Source organism: Mauremys reevesii, linkage group 2 (assembly GCF_016161935.1).
Source record: "Mauremys reevesii isolate NIE-2019 linkage group 2, ASM1616193v1, whole genome shotgun sequence".
NCBI lineage: Eukaryota > Metazoa > Chordata > Testudines > Geoemydidae > Mauremys > Mauremys reevesii.
In genome coordinates this window covers 246,746,581-246,764,204 of record NC_052624.1, presented here as the reverse complement: position 1 = coordinate 246,764,204, position 17,624 = coordinate 246,746,581, and the positions used below count along the sequence as shown (strand labels likewise).

Below are 17,624 nucleotides of genomic sequence, written 5' to 3'. Positions count from 1 at the left end.
AGGTATCAAGAATCTGACAGATTTGGGCTGCCTGTGGGTAGCAGAATATTTCAGGGAGCCATGTCCAGCATAGCGTATTCGTCCTCGCGGGAAAGGGCATCTGCATTCCTGTTTCATGTCCCAAGTGTAGGTAACAATGAAATCAAATCTGGCAAAGAAAAGAGACCAGTGGAGATGATGTTGATAATGATTATGGGCCATTCAAAGACATTCTAAGTTCTTGTGATCAGTGAGGATCTGGACTGTGAGGTGTCTCCATTCTTTGAATGTTGTTTTAATTGTGAGTAGCTCCTTGTTCCAGATATTATAATTCTTCTCAGTGGGGTTTAGTTTCTATGAACAATCTGTTCACGGATGGAGTTGGTTACAGGATTTTGAAAAAATATGACCCCAATTGCAAACTCCTAGGCATCTGCTTCCACAGTAAAAGTTTTGGCAGTGTCTGGATGCACCAGAACAGGAGCTGACGTGAAGGCTCTCTTTAGCTGATCGAAGGCAGACTGTACCTCCACTGACCACACAAAGCAAACCAGTGTTCAGAGGAGTGTGGTTATTGGTGCTACCAGCTAGAAGAATCCTTTAATGAAGCATAAAATTTGACACTCCATTTAATCCTTTCGGGCTCTCCATCCAGTGATGGAAGATATTTTCTGTGGATTTATTGTTAGGCCCTCGGACATAAATGAGGAACTCAATAATGTTCTTGTCTATTTTGCATTTCTCTGGTTTGGCTTAAAGGTGATTCTGGAGGAGTCTGTCAAAGACAAGGCCAAAGTGTAGCTCATGTAGCTTCTGATTTCAAAGACGACAAGACTATGATCTAAATAAATAAAAACAGCCCAGAAAATATTATTCATTAAATGTTAAAATGTAGCTAGACCATTACATAGTCCAAATGGCATAACTAAATATTCAAAATGCCCATATTGAGTGTGGACCACCATCTTCCACTTTTTGCCTTCCCTGATATGAGCCAGATTGTAGGTACTTCAAAACTCCAGTTTAGAAAAAAATGCTAGCCAAGTGCAGTCTTTTAAAAAATTCACCAATAAGTGGCAACGGGTAGCAATTTCAAACTGTCACTGTATATAGAGCTTGGTAATCAACACAGGGGCATAAGGAGCTATTTTGCTACAAAAAAGGCCAGCGCCCCCGCTGGGAAGGTAGAAGGATGAATAAACTCTTTCTCTAAATTCTCACTGAGGTATTCCTAGAGTGTCTGGAGTTCTGGTTTTGAGAGGGAATAGGTAGGGCCAAAGGGAATGTCAGCCCTGGGCTGCAGGTTCATATGGCAATCATAACTGCAATGTGGCAGCAAGACATGTGTCCTCTTTTTAATCAAAGACATCAGCATAGTCCCAATATTTCTTCAGAATACTTGAAACAGATTCTGGGGTGTTGGAAAGGGTGCCAGCTACCTTCAAAATCCCTCCTTCAGCTACTGCATCATGAGGAGGTTCAGGTCTGACACTCAACCTTGGAAGATGTGACTGGTGGCAGAATCTTGTCATAAAGTATATTTTGCCCGGAAGAATGAGTTGTGGGCAACCAGCCAAGGAATGCTGCGAATAATGGGGGAGTGAGCAGCACAGATCAATCCAAACTGTAGAGCCCCCTGGTAGTCCTGAAGTGTGATCACAGTCAGCAGTGCCATTTGGTGAATAACTAGACCAGAGTAGTTAAAGGACCCATCAATGGATTTCACCAAATCAGGGATGCTATTACACTGAATGGGAATGTTGTATGTCTGAATAAAATCTAGGGCTATGTACACACTACAGCTCAAGTCAGTATAAGTTATGTCGCTATGGGGTGTGAATAAGTCACTCTCCGAACCACATAAATTACACAGAACTAAGATCCAGTGTGGACAGTGCTGTCGGAAGGAGAGCATCTCCCCCTGACATAGCTTCCACTGCTTGTGGGGGCTGGAGTAATTAAATCGATGGGAGAGCTCTCTCCTGTAGGCTTAGAGCATCTGCCCTAGCAGCACGACAGCGGTGCAGCTGTGCCACAGTAAGCTGTGTAGTGTAACCATAGCCTAGGTCCATGAGTCCACCAGTGCCCTCAACTTGCACCAGAATTTATGTCACTACTGAATTTGACCCCAAATGTACCTAGACTAAACCCCAGGGTAACTCTTCTCATAACTTCTCTTCATCTAGAAAAGCTGCCACTTCTAGTACAGCCAGATGGCTAACATTTCCTCCTCCTTTATCCTTTATCAAGCTGGCTTCCGACAAGCTATTAAGGGTTCTAGCATTGCCAGCTGGAAAAGCACTGGTGTAACTTCTTGGAACCATTTCTTTAAAGAAACATTTACAACCATTCCTATGATTAAAATAACAGATCATAATTTCAATCCTCTCCTACATCACCATAGGGTGACCAGACAGCAAATGTGAAAATTGGGATAGGGAGTGGGGGGTAATAAGAGCCTATATAAGAAAAAGACCCAAAAATCGGGACTGTCCCTATAAAATCAGGACATCTGGTCACCCTACTTCAGCATAATCAGTTGACACAATTTGTCACATAAAAAGAAAACAGAAAACCAGTGGGTAAGCCCATTTTAATTTGAAACACAAAAGGTAACACTTCAGAGACAAATATTGAATTCATGGGAAAACAGAGGTGTAGCATATAGAGAAATATATGCAATCCTGGAATAAAGTATTAGACACACCATTTTCATTTCAGTGGTAGAATTCAATTTGTTGCAGAGCAGTTCCCTCATCCAAATGTACAAAGATATGGAAAAACACTCAAAGATATTCTCTGGACCAGAACCTCATCTGGTGTAAACTGGAATAGCTGCATTGACTTTTATGAAGCTACACCAATTTATACCAGCTGCAAATTTGGTTCTTTGTTACCTGTTCCTTGGAGTTTCATATAATATATGGGATCACCTTTAATAACTAGTGGCAGAATTGTGGGTATGGGGGAATCATTCTTTCACTTTTGTTGGGGCTTTTGGATTTTTTCTCTTTTGCTGTTTTCTCAGCAATAATTTGAGTTGATCTTCTGTAGATCCCAGAAGTCTTTCTTCTTGGTTTGACTAAGAATCTCTTTAATATACAAGGAGGAAGCTGATCTACCAGCTCTTGTTAGCTGCACATTGTACGATGTCAACAGAGTGGGAAAAGACTGAAGAATTGGACACTGAAATCTGGGACATTGCAATTATAGAAAAATGGATATATAATAAATGACAATGGGAAGACTTTCTGTACAGTACATAAGAATGTCACTACCCTTCATAGACTATGTGAGCAAGGGAAATTGAAGTATCATTAAACCATGAAGACTTGGTTCATTTTTCTTGTATTCACTCTTTTATTCTGATGTCTCTGTTGCATGCATGGACATCACCAGCTGAGACTATAAATTTAGAAAATTAATATATTTTGATCTAATTCCATTTTTAGTAACAGTACAGAGGTAGGATTCACATTAACCTCAGCATGAGTCATACAGTGCTCAGTACAAGTTCACTATTATGTACTATATCTGAGGGCATAATTGGGCCCTCTTTTTTAAGCCTTAGGGCTGTCCTCTAAACTTTCATCTTTAATATTTTGATTTGTTGATGTTAGTTGTGTAAATTACTGTAGCTCCTTAATATAAATATATCTGTATGCGTTATGAGTCCATGGACAGTTGCACTGTTGGGCTTTGAGAAGTTGTATATACTTAGAAAGAATCACTAATCAATCTGGCTTTAAAAACCTACTACCGCTTACTTTTTTGACCCAGTTTTCTTTCCGATAAGCTAGTTTGAAAACCCTTAGTTAATAATCTCTGAGAATCAACTTTACCCACTTTTATCAACTTTCAAAAATTCAAGTGTGCAACATCTGTGCCTTTCCATAGTTACCAGGACAACTATGTCTTAAAAAGTAATTAGTCACTTAATTAAATATGACTTACCCCTTATTAAACCATATTGGATATCACTAATAAAGTTAGTTTTCATTTTGTTCCCTTACTAAATCCTTTAAAATCGTTTAAAGTAATATCCTTAATACTGATGTGAAATTAACTGGCCTGTTGCTACCTGTTCTGAATTATGTGTATTATGTCTACATGTTCTAATTTTTCTGGACCTTAATACCTATATTTATCAGTAAAGACCTCATTATAATTTTTATTCTTGCTTCCTTTAAAACTCAAGGATTCAAGTTGTCCAATGCTCACAACTCAAACTCTACCTAATTTAAAGAGCTTCTAATCTTTTTACAACCCTTGAAATTGCTATTTGCTCAGGATGGAATTCCTCTTCTATTGCACTTGAGAATCTGTTGTGTAACTTTCTACTCTATGGCACTGTAAAATCTACAGCTAGGGAAATAATGCATAGTGAATAATTTATTAGATGAACTTTGCCTCTTTTGCTGTTTGCAAAATGTCTGTGAACTGTTTAGAGTTTTCTCAAACCTATTATTTATTTGAAATTACTTGTTGAATATTTCTGTGAATAATTCTTGGCATATTGACTGCTCATGAGCAGTTTTGTTGGGAATAGTTGATATTCAAAATCTGAGTTGTATTTGTTAGTTCTGAGTGGATGTATAGATCACATGGTTGATTGTAACTCTCAGAATAAGATTCCTAATGCTAGGAAATCTGTTCCCTACAATGTCCACAAACAGCAAACGCATGAGGTATGTGAATACAATTAAAGGAAACTATTTAAAAAATGTGGATGAATCATAGAAAATGTTTTGCAGTATTTGCCCAGGTCTAGTAAATGCTGATTTAAAATATCAGTTTAACAAAACTGCCTTTTCTTATGAGGTCTACATTTTCTCTTCCATTTGAAAGAGAGGTAATTTTCTTACTTCCACTAATAGCTCCCATTGCTGTAGTATCTGTGGGCCTCCCTACTCTAGACCAGGGGTCAGCAATCTTTCAGAAGTAGTGCGCCGAGTCTTCATTTATTCACTCTAATTTAAGGTTTTGCATGCCGGTAATACATTTTAACGTTTTTAGAAGGTCTCTTTCTATAAGTCTATAATATATAACTAAACTATTGTTGTATGTAAAGTAAATAAGGTTTTTAAAATGTTTAAGAAGCTTCATTTAAAATTAAATTAAAATGCAGAGCCCCCCGGTCTGGTGGCCAGGACCTGGGCAGTGTGAGTGCCACTGAAAATCAGCTCGCGTGCCACCTTCGGCGCGTGTGCCATAGGTTGTCTACACCTGCTCTAGACAATACCTAAAACTATTTTTACATGGACTTCACCCTTCTCCCAGCCTCCAAATATTTCTATATTTTATTTCTTATACCTTGAATTTGAATTGGGACCCAAACTGGCTTCCACTGAAGTAAGTGGATGAGATATCAGCTTGTGTAAATCAGTGAAGTTCCATTAAAAGAAACACTAAAGTTGCTAACATAGCTGTTTAATGGAGCAAATTCCACCTTGACTTTTACCCCACTGAAGGCTGTTTCACCCACTGTGTGATGGGTAATAACAGAAGAGGACTTCATGTTTTTAAAACCAAACTGGCTCTTTATTAAGATGAACATTTACAGAAATGCTGCAAGTGCAGCTAGCATTTCAGCCATGTGAACAGAGACTTGACTCCTGGTGTTTCCTCCAAACTCTTCCCTCCTGCAACCTGTGCTCCTCCCTCCAAGTTCCATTTAGCTGTTACAAAGTCAATATGGAGGCTCCATAGGGCGAAACTCAGGGCAGAATTTGCCCCATAATGTTAATTTGGTTGTTGAAGTGCCCATGACACTGAAGTCAATAGAGCTATGTTGATTTACAGCTGGTGATGATCTGGCCCAGTGTTCCTGATTTCTCATCTCTATGGGTCTTTATCAGGAGTAATTCCATTAAAATCAATCAAATTAATCCAATATAAATGAGGCATGACTTGAGATCAGAATCAGAACCAGTAGGAATTTTGTTATTTACAGAAGCAATAAGTGTGCAAATATGCAGGAGCTTAAATGCTAGCACATTTAAAGAAATCACTATAATTTCATTAATTCCCATACCTCTCTTCAGTTGTTTCCAGTTAAGGAAGTTGAGTTCAAGATTCTTTTTCTAATGTTGAAAGCTTTTCAGTGTTACTTCTTCTCACTCAGCCAAATACTTAACTCCCCATACACTGAAACATCAAATCCTGGTTTTCATTCTCCAATAGTAAATCTCATCTATTTTAAAATCCCTATTGAAATATTATAGTTGTTGTGCATGTTCTATCATAGGTATTGCTTTGTGAAATTGGTTGCCAAAATACATTTGTGAGATATCTGTGCTTAACTGTTTGAACTCCACCCATTAATATACATCTGCTTACAGCTGAACAGAACTCTTCATTGCAACTCTGTAAGTTAAACTTAATAACCAGTTATTGTGACATGTATTTGATATCTGTGTTTGTTTTATATTTTTTTGACCCTAGGCCAGAGTCATCCTTTGGGCTCGAGGGGCAGGGAAGTTGCAATTGGCTTTCCCATGCACTTGCTGAGACAGCTGTGCTGGGAGAGATTTTTTACCCCAGGGTGGCAGCTTTAAAATCTGTCAGGAGTTTCATAGGAATCCCACCAGATAAGGACTGATTCAGTGCTTCTCCCAGTTTGCTGGCTCTGCCCCCTTCCAGCTGACCTTCTCCACTTTGGGGCCTGCAACTGCAGGTTCCAGGATTCCCAATGGAGGCGCAGGCTTATACCAACACTCCTCCTCTCCAAGCCAATTTACCCAGACTGGGTTCTGCAACTTATTTAAAAGGAACCCTGGGGGTGAACTGAATCCATTTTTCATAAGTGTACTAGGGCTTTCAATCATTTGTATTTTAGGGGCATGTCTGCACTGCGTCTGGGAACGAACCTCCCAGCCTGGGTACACAGACTTGTGCTAAAACAAGGAGTCCTTGTGGCACCTTAGAGACTAACAAATTTGTTTGGACATAACCTTTCATTTTAGCCCATGAAAGCTTATGTCCAAATAAATGTGTTAGTCTCTAAGGTGCCACGAGGACTCCCCATTGTTTTTGCTGATACAGACTAACACAGCTACCACTCTGAGACTTGTGCTAGCGGCACTCATGCTAGTGCTCTAAAGATAGCTGTGTAGACACCAGAGTTCCAGTTGGAGCCACAAGGTCAAAGCCTTACCAGCACAGTTAGTTTTAGAGGGCTAGTGCAAGCCTCACTAAAATGAGTCTATGGATCTGGGCTGGGAGGCTCACCCCTAGGTGCAATGTAGATTCATAGAGTTTAAGACCAGAAGGGATCATCTAGTCTGACTTTCTGTATATCACAGGTCATTAATTTATTCTCAGTTCTCCCTGTATTGGGGTGGGCAAACCTTTTGGCCTAAGGGCCACATCTATGTATGGAAACTGTATGGTAGGCCATCAATGCTCATGAAATTGGAGTTGGGGTGCAGGAGGAGGTGAGGGCTCTGGCTGGGGGTGTGGGCTCTAGAATGGGGCCAGAAATTAGGCGTTATGAGTGTGGGAGGGGGCTCCGGGCTAGCACAGGGGGTCAGGTTCTGGGAGAGGGATCAGGGATGGGGCAGGGGCTTGGGGCCTGGGATGGGGTCAGGGGTGCAGGCTCCAGGCGGTGCTTACCTCAAGCAGCTCCTGGAAGCAGCAGCATGTCCCCACTCCAGCCCCTAAGCGGAGGTGCAGCCAGGGGGCACTGCGTGATGCCCTGTCCTCAGGTGCCGCCCCTGCAGCTCCCATTCACTGGAGTTACTAGCAGTGCATGGAGCCCCCTGACTGCCCCTAAACATAGGAGCCGGAGGGGGGACATGATGCTGCTTCCAGGAGCCTCAGCACATGTGCAGGGAATGGCCTCCGACCCCACTCCTCGCCTGGAGCATGGGAACAGGGCCAGCCCCAGATCCCGCTCCCCAGTAGGAGCTCGAGGGCCAATTTAAACCGGCTGGAAGACCGGATGTGGCCTATGGGCTGTAGTTTGCCCACCCTGTCCTATATTAACCCCAATAACTTGTGTTTGGCTAAAACATAACTTCCAGAAAAGCAGACAGTCTTGATCTGAAGACATCAATCAGATGGAGAATCTGTGACTTACCTTGGTATTTTGTTCCAGTGGTTGTTAAATGTTAAATCGCTATTAAATGTCTGTGCCTAATTTCTAATTTCAGTTTGTCTGGCTTCAGCTTCCATCCTTTGGTTCCTGTTCTGCCTTTCTCTGCTAGACTAAAGAGCCCTTTAATACCTGGTATTTTCTCCCCGTGAAGATATTTATACCACTATAATCAAAGTCACCTCTCAATCTTGTTTTTGATAAACTAAGCAGATTGAGCTCTTCAAGTCTCTCACTTTAAAGCATTTTTTCCAGTTCTCGAATAATTCTTGTGTCTCTTCTCTGCACCTTCTCTAATTGTCAAGATCCTTTTAAAAATGTGGACAGCAGATCTGTATTCAGTATTCCAGTATCATTCTCACCAATGTGCTTAATTCTCTGCTGTGTTGGAGCTATGTTCTGGAGCGAGGTAGTTTAGGGTTAGGGTTCAGGGACCTGTGTCTGAACTGCCGCTACTGGACAGCATTAATTTGTGCCAGTGATGAAGCGTATTTAATGAATCCTCTTGTAGGGCAAGATTGGCTGCTATGCATCATTCTGTTTCCTCCCTCCCCAATGTGCCCCCTATGCCAAGGGAGGGGGACAGGGCAGAGGTATAGAGCCCAGGTCCAACACAGATGTATCATCAAGGAGCTCTGTTGGGTATTGGTGCTGGATTATAGCCATTTGGTGCAATTTCAAATCATTAGTATCAGGCCCGCCGACAGGGAGGGGTACGGGGCAATTGCCCAGGGGTCCAGTCGATTTAAAAGGGTCCAGAGGCTCCTGGCAGCATAGCAGGGCTAAGGCAGGCTTCCTGCCCACCCTCGCTCCGCGCCACTCTGAGAAACAGCTGGCACCTCCCTGCAGACCCTGGGGAGGGGGTCTCCACATGCTGCCCCTGCCCCAAGCGCTGACTCCACAGCGCCCATTGGCTGTTAACTGTGGCCAATGGGAGCTGCGGGAGCTGTGCCTGTGGGCAGCAGTGCATGGAGACCTCCTGGGCCCCCTGCCTAGGAGCCTCTGCCAGAGGGGTGTGCCAGTTGCTTTCCGGAGCCGTCCGAGGTAAGCACCGACCCCTTGGTCCCCTCCTGCACTCCAACCGCCTACCCCAGCCTAGACCCCGCACCCCATACCCAAACTACCTCCCAGATCCCACACCCTGCACCTCCTCCCACACCCAAACTCCCTCTCAGAGCCCAACCCCTCACCCCCTCCTGCACCCAAACTCCCTCCCAGAACCCGATCCCTCACCCCTCCCACATCCAAACTCCCGCCCAGAGCCTGCACCCCGCATCCCCTCCCACATCCCAACCCCCTACCCTGATGAAAGTGAGTGTGGGAGAGTGAGTGACGGAGGGAGGGGGGATGGAGTGAGCAGTGGGTGGGGCCTCAGAGAAGGGGTGGGGCAGGGGCATGGCATCAGGGAAAGGGCAGGGCAAGGGTCTTTGGGTTTGCATGATTAGACAGTTGGCAACCCTATCGGATGGGCATGTGAAAGCCCTGGCCGTGCTGGAAGAGCGTGCCCAGTAACGCAGCCGGCAGCTCACTGGGCACCAGCCAGGGCAGGCGCAGCACCGCTCAAATGTCAGGCGGACCGTGTCTGCATGGGCGCGGCTTGTGTGTGCTTGGGGGCCCATTGACTGTTCTGCCCTGGGGCCCAGAAGTGCTGTGAGTGGGCCTGATTATTATTTAGAAAACCCTACAAATATTAGTGTAACCCTTCTGCCTGGTGGAGTTGGCAGCAGCAAGGGCCAGGTTCAATACCTAGGGGTTCCACTTAACAATACAAAACAGAACTGGCTCAAGCCCCCACCCAGTGAGCTCAACCCCACTGCTGGGCACCTCTAAGAAGGAATGAGGTTTTTTACCCATGAAAGCTTATGCCCAAATAAATCTGTTAGTCTTTAAGGTGCCACCGGACTCTTCGTTGTTTTTGTGGATACAGACTAACACGGCTACCCCCTGAAATTGGTCAGAAGATCTCTGACGTGTTCTTTACTTATTCCAATATGCATCCTTTCCCCTTTATTGTCTATGGTAACTTCGCTAGTCATCTGGTCACATGTTATTTTTTGTGAGAAGATTGAAGCATAGTAGGCACTGAGCAGCTGTGCCTTCCTATCATCTTCCATCACCAGCTCACCTTCTTTATTGAGCAGTGGACCCACACTATCCTTGATCTTTCATTTTCATCTGACATATTTGAAGAACCCCTTCCTGGTATTTCTAACATTTCTTGCCAGCTGTAACTCATGCTTTGCCTTGGCTTTTCTGATTTTCTGCCTACACGCTTGTGCTATTCCCATGTATGCTTCCTTGGTGACATGCCCCTCCTTCCATTTCCTGTATGTATCCCTTTTGGTTTTTCAAGATTCATTTTCAGATTCAGATGAACATTCATGGAAAGTTTTTAAGCCATTATTCTTCTAACACTTGGAGATTGCTTATAAGGGTACCAACCAGTTGTAAAGGTGACTTTCGGGGTGTAGACTTCTGCCCACTAGAAACTAGACCAGTGGTCAAACTTTTTGTATTGGTGACCCTTCCACACAGCAAGCCTCTGACTGTGACCCCCCTTATACATTAAAAATGGGCAGGGGGTTAATTTAATTTAATGGCGGGCTTGGAGCTGTCAGCCCCATGGAGCTGACAGCTCATGACCCCCAGTAACCACCTTGCGACTCCCTGAGGGGTCATGATCCCGTTTGAGAACGTCTGAACTACACTGATGCCATCAGATATTAAAAACATCATGCCCCAGCAAACTTAAAGCCTCAGTCCTGCCATCAGGTCCTCTCAGCAGACCCTTGCACTTGTGCAGGAGTACACCCAGGCAAGTCCAATTGCTGGAGATTCAGGGCCTTAGACGGTCTTCAAGATATGATCAAGCTTCCAAATCCCTCAAATATTATAATAGTAGCCCAAGTCAAAAAGTACAACCAGGCGCAAGGTGCTCAGAATTCTAAAGTACAACACCGGTAAAAACATTATAACCTAGGTATGATATAAACTGGATAAAATATATTAAACAAAAAAACTCACTAATGGACATTTCACAACCATGTCTCATTTGGCTCTGCCATGAGGGGTGTCTTATCACTTACAGACAAAAGGAACAAATTCAAACACAGACAGATGTACACCAAAACATATATAACTCTTTAAAATGTTGGCTAGTGGACAAGCATTTCTAATAGTGCTCCCTTTAATGTAGTCTAAAAGAAAAGTAACACTTCATTTTGCCTTCTCTATTAAAACAAACAGCTCACCAATATCAGTTCAGTGCAGGTGCTATTCACAGTGGGAAACATCCCAAAAGAGCATGTGTGCTTTGAAAGTTGGAGTGGGGAGGGGGAGGGGAATATGTTATAAATGTTCTCAGCTTTTGGAGAATTTGATTTAAAATAACAACTAGGTAAAATAATGATACTGCATTGAGAGTGGGAGGATTAATGCCGTACTCTTTCATGGTTTCATATGAATATTTCACTATCATACAGTGTTCTATATGCTCAAAAGACTAGAAAAACATTATTTCATTAACCAGCACATTTTCCCCACCCCACCTAACGTAGTAGGTAGGTAGGTATCATTATCACCAGTTTACAGATAGGGTAACTAAAGTGTCACTTGTCCGAAGCCCACCCAGAAAGTATATGGCAGAGCTGGGAGTGAACTGGGGTGGAACATGATTTCTAAAACTTTGTTCATGTCTCAGCACTCTGCCTTTAGTACTAGGATTCAAAGTAATTTAGGATTTCATCCCAATCCCACCTGAAAAAACTACTAAACTATTTCACACCACTGACTGCTTTCTGCCCAGAAGTTCAAAAGGCAATTCACAGGAGTGCTGCAAATCTGCCTGAGGCAGAGGGGCAGAAATTTGTGTGAAACCTTGTGTAGCACTTGCCTATGTTCTTGGTGCCTGTGGGAGGGTGCTGCCAGAGAAGCCCTTAATCAGCTCCTGCCTCTCCAGCCCCAATCAGGGCAAACAGATTGAGGCTGGGTAAACCACCCTACGTTTGCCTGGTAGCTGATCACACCTGCCAGCCTCACTAGCAGGTGCTATAAGGCTGGAAGGAAGTGAAAGAAAGGGGAGATGGAGACTAAGAGTGGGAGGTCAGGCTGAGAGGGAGTAGGAACTGCCTCGTCTGTTGTTGGCCAGGCCTGTGGTAGGCCAAGCAGTAGCAAAGCCTGTATATAGTTGGAAACTGATGGTGGGGAACTGATCACGAATAAGGAACATGGGTGTTACACCAGACTGAAGTGTCCCTGATTCATGTAGGAGAAGGGCCAAGGGGCCAAATCCAGAGGGGTGCAGCGTGTATCCTGTCACAGTGCCCTTTGCCAGTGCCTTTAGTGGCTCATCTTCTTGAGGGCTAACGTTCACCACCCCAAATCTCAAATAATAAAGGGATAATGCAGCATACAAACCAATCACATACTTTGGAATATATTATATATGACCAGGAGTATTGACATTTATATTATGGGTAATATTGTGCATCTCCCATACACACAGTTTATATGTCAATGTTTTGCTTGTATATATATAACCATACAACTGAATTTGAATATATATATAAAACAGAATAAAAATGTACCATCCACATTTGCTGCAGTAATTTGGCTGCTGTTGCACATATGAGACAAGTTCATGAACTTTCTTATGATAGGGCAGTTGTGTCATAGGGCTGACATTTTCCCTCAATTTCACTTGACAAACAGGCTAATAGTAAGATCCTGTGGGGAAATAGTAAGTTGAATAGGAGAAACCTGTTCCCAGCAAAAAAAAATATGAATTTAAGAATTAACTTCTCGTATTTCACACTTTATGTATTTTATTGTAAATTTAGTGTGACGGGGAAGACAAGGTCTGGACTATTTTAATTATTTCCACTATAGCAAACAGTATAAAATGAAGGCAGTATGTACTGTAGTAATTAATCAAATCATGTTAAAATGGAAACCTGCCTTCAAAATTGCATTTTTTGCTCAAGGATATCAGTGAACTTGTGAATGCACTAGGAAGCACTGTCTCCTCAGACCACAGATTGTTCTCACTAAGGAATTAGTAAATGGAACTTCAGGGTCAGTTAATCAAAACAGAGGCTTAGGGAAAGCAGCAACGTTTATCTGGCATAATATTCAAAAAGTTTTGGTTCAGATGTTTAACAAGAGGCTGTTAGATTCTCCATTGTGTTGCATGGAAACTGTACATGTCTGGTGTTTTTCACAAAGTCCCTTGTATAAGAGTCAGCCACTTGCACTGCATCAACATTGCTACCAGTTCCAAAGCACCTAGTATAATGCAGTTCTTACTATCTGAGTTAATATCTATTACAAAAAACAAGCTGCATGTTTTTCCAGGTGCTACCATCTTGGAGACAAGGCAACCAAAAATGCATTTCAGGACTTAGCATGAAGGCATCTAATTCGAGTTGGTTGTTTTTTTGTTTTTTTTTTGTTTTTTTTAAAAAAAGATTCTAGGTATTGCAAGCTCTTTTCAGCTGAGGTCTCTGTTTAAATGTCTTCAAACTCATATTTTCTGCCACTGTAAAAGTAATGTATGTTCACGATTTCAGAATGGGAAAATATCAAACATAACTCTTTCCTGTTTGATAGTGTTATCTTATGTATCTTGTGTCCAAGGCTACTGCTGGGATTAAATCCAGCCCAAATATTCATGTGGGAAGTATTCATGGATGTAAAAAGAGAAAGCCTCCTTTCCCACTGTATCAAGACAGTGCCCATATTAGGAGTGGATCAATAATTAGGTCTAATTCTGGTTCTAGGGCTGTCTAGAACACACACTATAGATAAATATATATATGTATTAAAATGTACATAGTGCTAGATCATACACAGTTCTAGCATATTTATTATGCATAGGTATTATATTAGCAACTTTCCATATTGCACAGACTAGAAATTATCCAGAAAATAGCCAAATTAGGACTAATTAAAAATGCATTGAAGGACTCAGTCTTCGGTCCCTGTCTCTTCCTGGGCTTTCTTCTTACTCACCTCAGCTCCCCAAGAATGAATTTCAATATCCCCTGGGAAGAATTTTTTATAGCTATGGTATTCATTTAATGTTGCAATGACTGATAGAAATGTCTGGTGATCTTGGTCTAGTTTGGGATGAACCTGAGCCACAAAATTTGAATTTAAGCTGAACTTTTTCAGAGATCAGTCAACTGCAGGAGTAAGATTTTGAATCTCCAGCTCTAGTCTGGAAAATTACTAATGCAATACTTGTATACAATAAATCTGCTAGGGCTATGTATGCTCTAGCACAGGGGTTCTCAAACTGGGGGTCGGGAACCCTCAGGGGGTCACAGGGTTATTACATGGGGGGTCACGAGCTGTCAACCTCCACCCCAAATCCCGCTTTGCCTCCAGCATTTATAATGGTGTTAAATATATAAAAAGGAGTTTTTAATTTATAAGGGGGGTCATACTCAGAGGCTTGCTCTGTGAAAGGGGTCACCAGTAAAAAAGTTTGAGAACCACTTCTCTAGCACGATGTATGCACCACTAACTACATGGACAGATTAATTCCCAAATCTATGCCAGCTGCTGCCAATGCAGACTCTATACAGTGCATCAGTGGCAGGAAGTCCATGTAAAGGGTAGGCTGCTAGGGAAAGCAACAAGAACTTTCCCTCCATTGGGAGACCCACAAGAAAGTGATGGTGCCCAAAACATGGGTTGCACTGGCTAGCCAAGGGTTATGACTAAGGCAACCAGGGGGGCCCTGATTCAGCCCATCCTCAGTGCATCTTCCATAGGCTCCTGGTATAAACCCCCATGGCAGAGCAGAAAGTTGGGCTTTCCTAGTGTTTCCCTATTCTGGGAGAAGCTTGTGGTGGAAATACCACCTGTCTTTCCTGGGGTGAATCAATTGCCTTCACTGCCTAGTCTACTTCTATGACTTAGGTGCTAGGCTTCCCAACATTTCTCATAGGGACAATTCCAGCAGTCAACCCTGTTAGGATTTTTTTTTCTATTCAACCTTCATTTTAATTTTGCTGAATTTCATTGTACCCCTCTTTGTTAGCAGTTCTGGGACAACACTACAGAACTTTGTTCCCCACTTTGTGTTTGTGCTATTCATTCAGCATGATCCAAGGGCAGTTTGGACAATGCTTCCCAACCTGCACCTACAGGAGGAGATAATTCCTGCCTGCTGTTTCAGTAAGGAATTCACCTAACTCTCTACAACCACACAACAGATTAGTTACATTGGGTTTGATTCGGATTAGCTACTCACTGAAATAGACTGGTGTAAAACTGGTGTGAAATCATAACGAGGTCCATTATCTATTCCAACTCCTGTCATGCATGAGTCTGAAATGTCTCTTGCTACCAAGTGGCATAGCACTGAAGCTTAAGGCAGGTGTGAGGGGAGCTTTAGAAGCAGGGAACCCAGCTGAATAGTTTTTCAGCAGGCCCTGGATTTGTTTGAACTGCCTTTTCATACCATCCTCATCCTGCCCAGTCATCACTGAGCGAACATGTACATATATAGTTCTCTAAATCTTTTCTCATTTCCTTCTAGATCCTCATCCATTTTGTTTCTTTTTACTAAATTCCTTCCAAAGTAGAAACCTTATTTTGGTGCTGAGGAGCCCAGGCCTGTACTGAATACTCCCATCTGGCAGCAGGCTCACATGTGAAATATAGGAAATTACCTCCCTTACTGGTGACATGATGCCTTTGTGTATGTAGCCCACAGCCACAGTTACGTCTTTGCCGCCATATTGTATTGCAAGATCCTATCTAATTTGCTATCTATCATCTCTCCTACAGCTTTTTAGACTTAATAGTTTCCAATTATTTTTGTCCCCCTGAATATGTGATCGGGATTATTTTTCCCAAGATATATTAGCTTGCATTTTTCTGGGTTGAATCTAATTGAGCTGTTTCCTGGCCATATTTCCAACCTCTCAAGGTCCCTTTGGAGATGAGATTTCTCTATCCTCACTGGTTTACATTGGAGAAAGAACAGGCAATCGCCTAGAGCAGCAAAACAAGTAAGAAGCTGACTGCTCTCTGTTCCAACAGATTTGAATAGGAGCTGAGCACCTTGCATTAGGGACTCAGCACCTCACAGGATCAATTGCTATAGAAAGCATTGTCTGTTGAGCCTATGGCAGCACAGGCGCTAGAGCTGTTGTTGTTGATGCATTTGCCACTTTCTCTAATTTAGCATCATTTGCTAAATACAGAAATGTGCTGTTTTTTATTATTAATGCACTTCCTTTTCTAGTACTAATCAAGTAATTAAATAAACTTAGGATCAGCAATAATTCTTACACATTTCCCTCCAACAAACACTGCACACTTCTGTCCAACTGCAGTTTATCTTTAGCATTTGCCAACAGTCTTTCAGCCAGTTTTTAATCCATGTGATAGTGCTCACAGCCATGTAATCAAACAGTTTACCAAGGTCTGACTACCTTAAATCTACCACATTTCCTTTGCCCACTTATTTTATCACTTGATTACTACAACTAAATGAAAAAAAGACAAATTCACTGCTCTACAGCCAAAATGCTTCTGAAATAAATGTAGTCTAACTTTACTAATTCTGGGTCACTGAGAACGAAAATGATGCTTAAAATTGTTGATTGGCTCTAGTTTTCAAGATATGCTATTGGGTCAGTATATACGACCCTTGACTTGGGAATAGCGGAGGATAAGTGAGTTATAAAGGGAAGGGATCTCAATTTAAACCAGAAATGACTAAAATACATCTTTGACTGGATCTGTGAATAAATCTATGACTGGGTTTGGACAGTACTTGCTTTTTAGGCAAAACAATGAATGATGCAATCTGAAGCTGGTATTGCGTCATACATTATATGAATTGCATCATGTTATTCCTAGAAGTCATGGATGATGCAATCATAACGAAGCTTACATCACTCTGCAGAACAAAGTGATGTAAGCTTCGTTATGCCCTAGCATAGTTCGAATTGCCCTATATCAGCTCTAGAAATCATACAGTGTCGTGCTCTCTTATTTGTCAGTGTTTGATTTTGCAAAGGGACACATTTCTATTTAGCCAAAGTGAGCAGAGATGCCTCGTACTTGTGTGAACAGTGCAGATAACTTCTGCTATGTTTGTGGTGAAGTGACTTTTGCATCACAAAAGCGCAGTATAACCACTATGGTTAAGAAAGCCTATCACCTTTATTTTGGCTGCAAAATTGGAGATCAGGACAAGAGGTGGGCCCCACACATATGCTGCAACACTTGTGCAACAAATCTTTGCCAGTGGTTGAACAGGAAAAGGAAATCTATGCCTTTTGCAGTGCCAATGATTTGGAGAGAGCCAACAGATCATACCAGCAATTGTTATTTCTGCATGGTGCCTCCAGTTGGGAAAGGTGTGTCAAAGAAGAAAAAGTGGACTGTGCATTATCCAAACATTCCATCAGCTATACGCCCAGTCCCCCACGGAGAAGGACTGCCGGTTCCTGATGCACCAGAATCATTCTCACTTGAGTCAGACGAGGAAGAGGAAGAGGATGAAACTTCTGGTCCTGAACCATCAATG

At 42.4% G+C, this 17,624-nt stretch overlaps 1 long non-coding RNA gene across 1 annotated transcript in view; it reads right to left on the bottom strand.

Moving 5' to 3' along the window:
* Positions 1-331: 331 nt before the first annotated feature.
* LOC120399088 overlaps positions 332-17,624 on the bottom strand; it is a 38,452-nt gene continuing 21,159 nt past the window's right edge. Inside the window, exon 3 of the long non-coding RNA XR_005594952.1 lies at positions 332-820. This is a non-coding gene — a long non-coding RNA (uncharacterized LOC120399088). The remainder of the gene's footprint in view (positions 821-17,624) is intronic.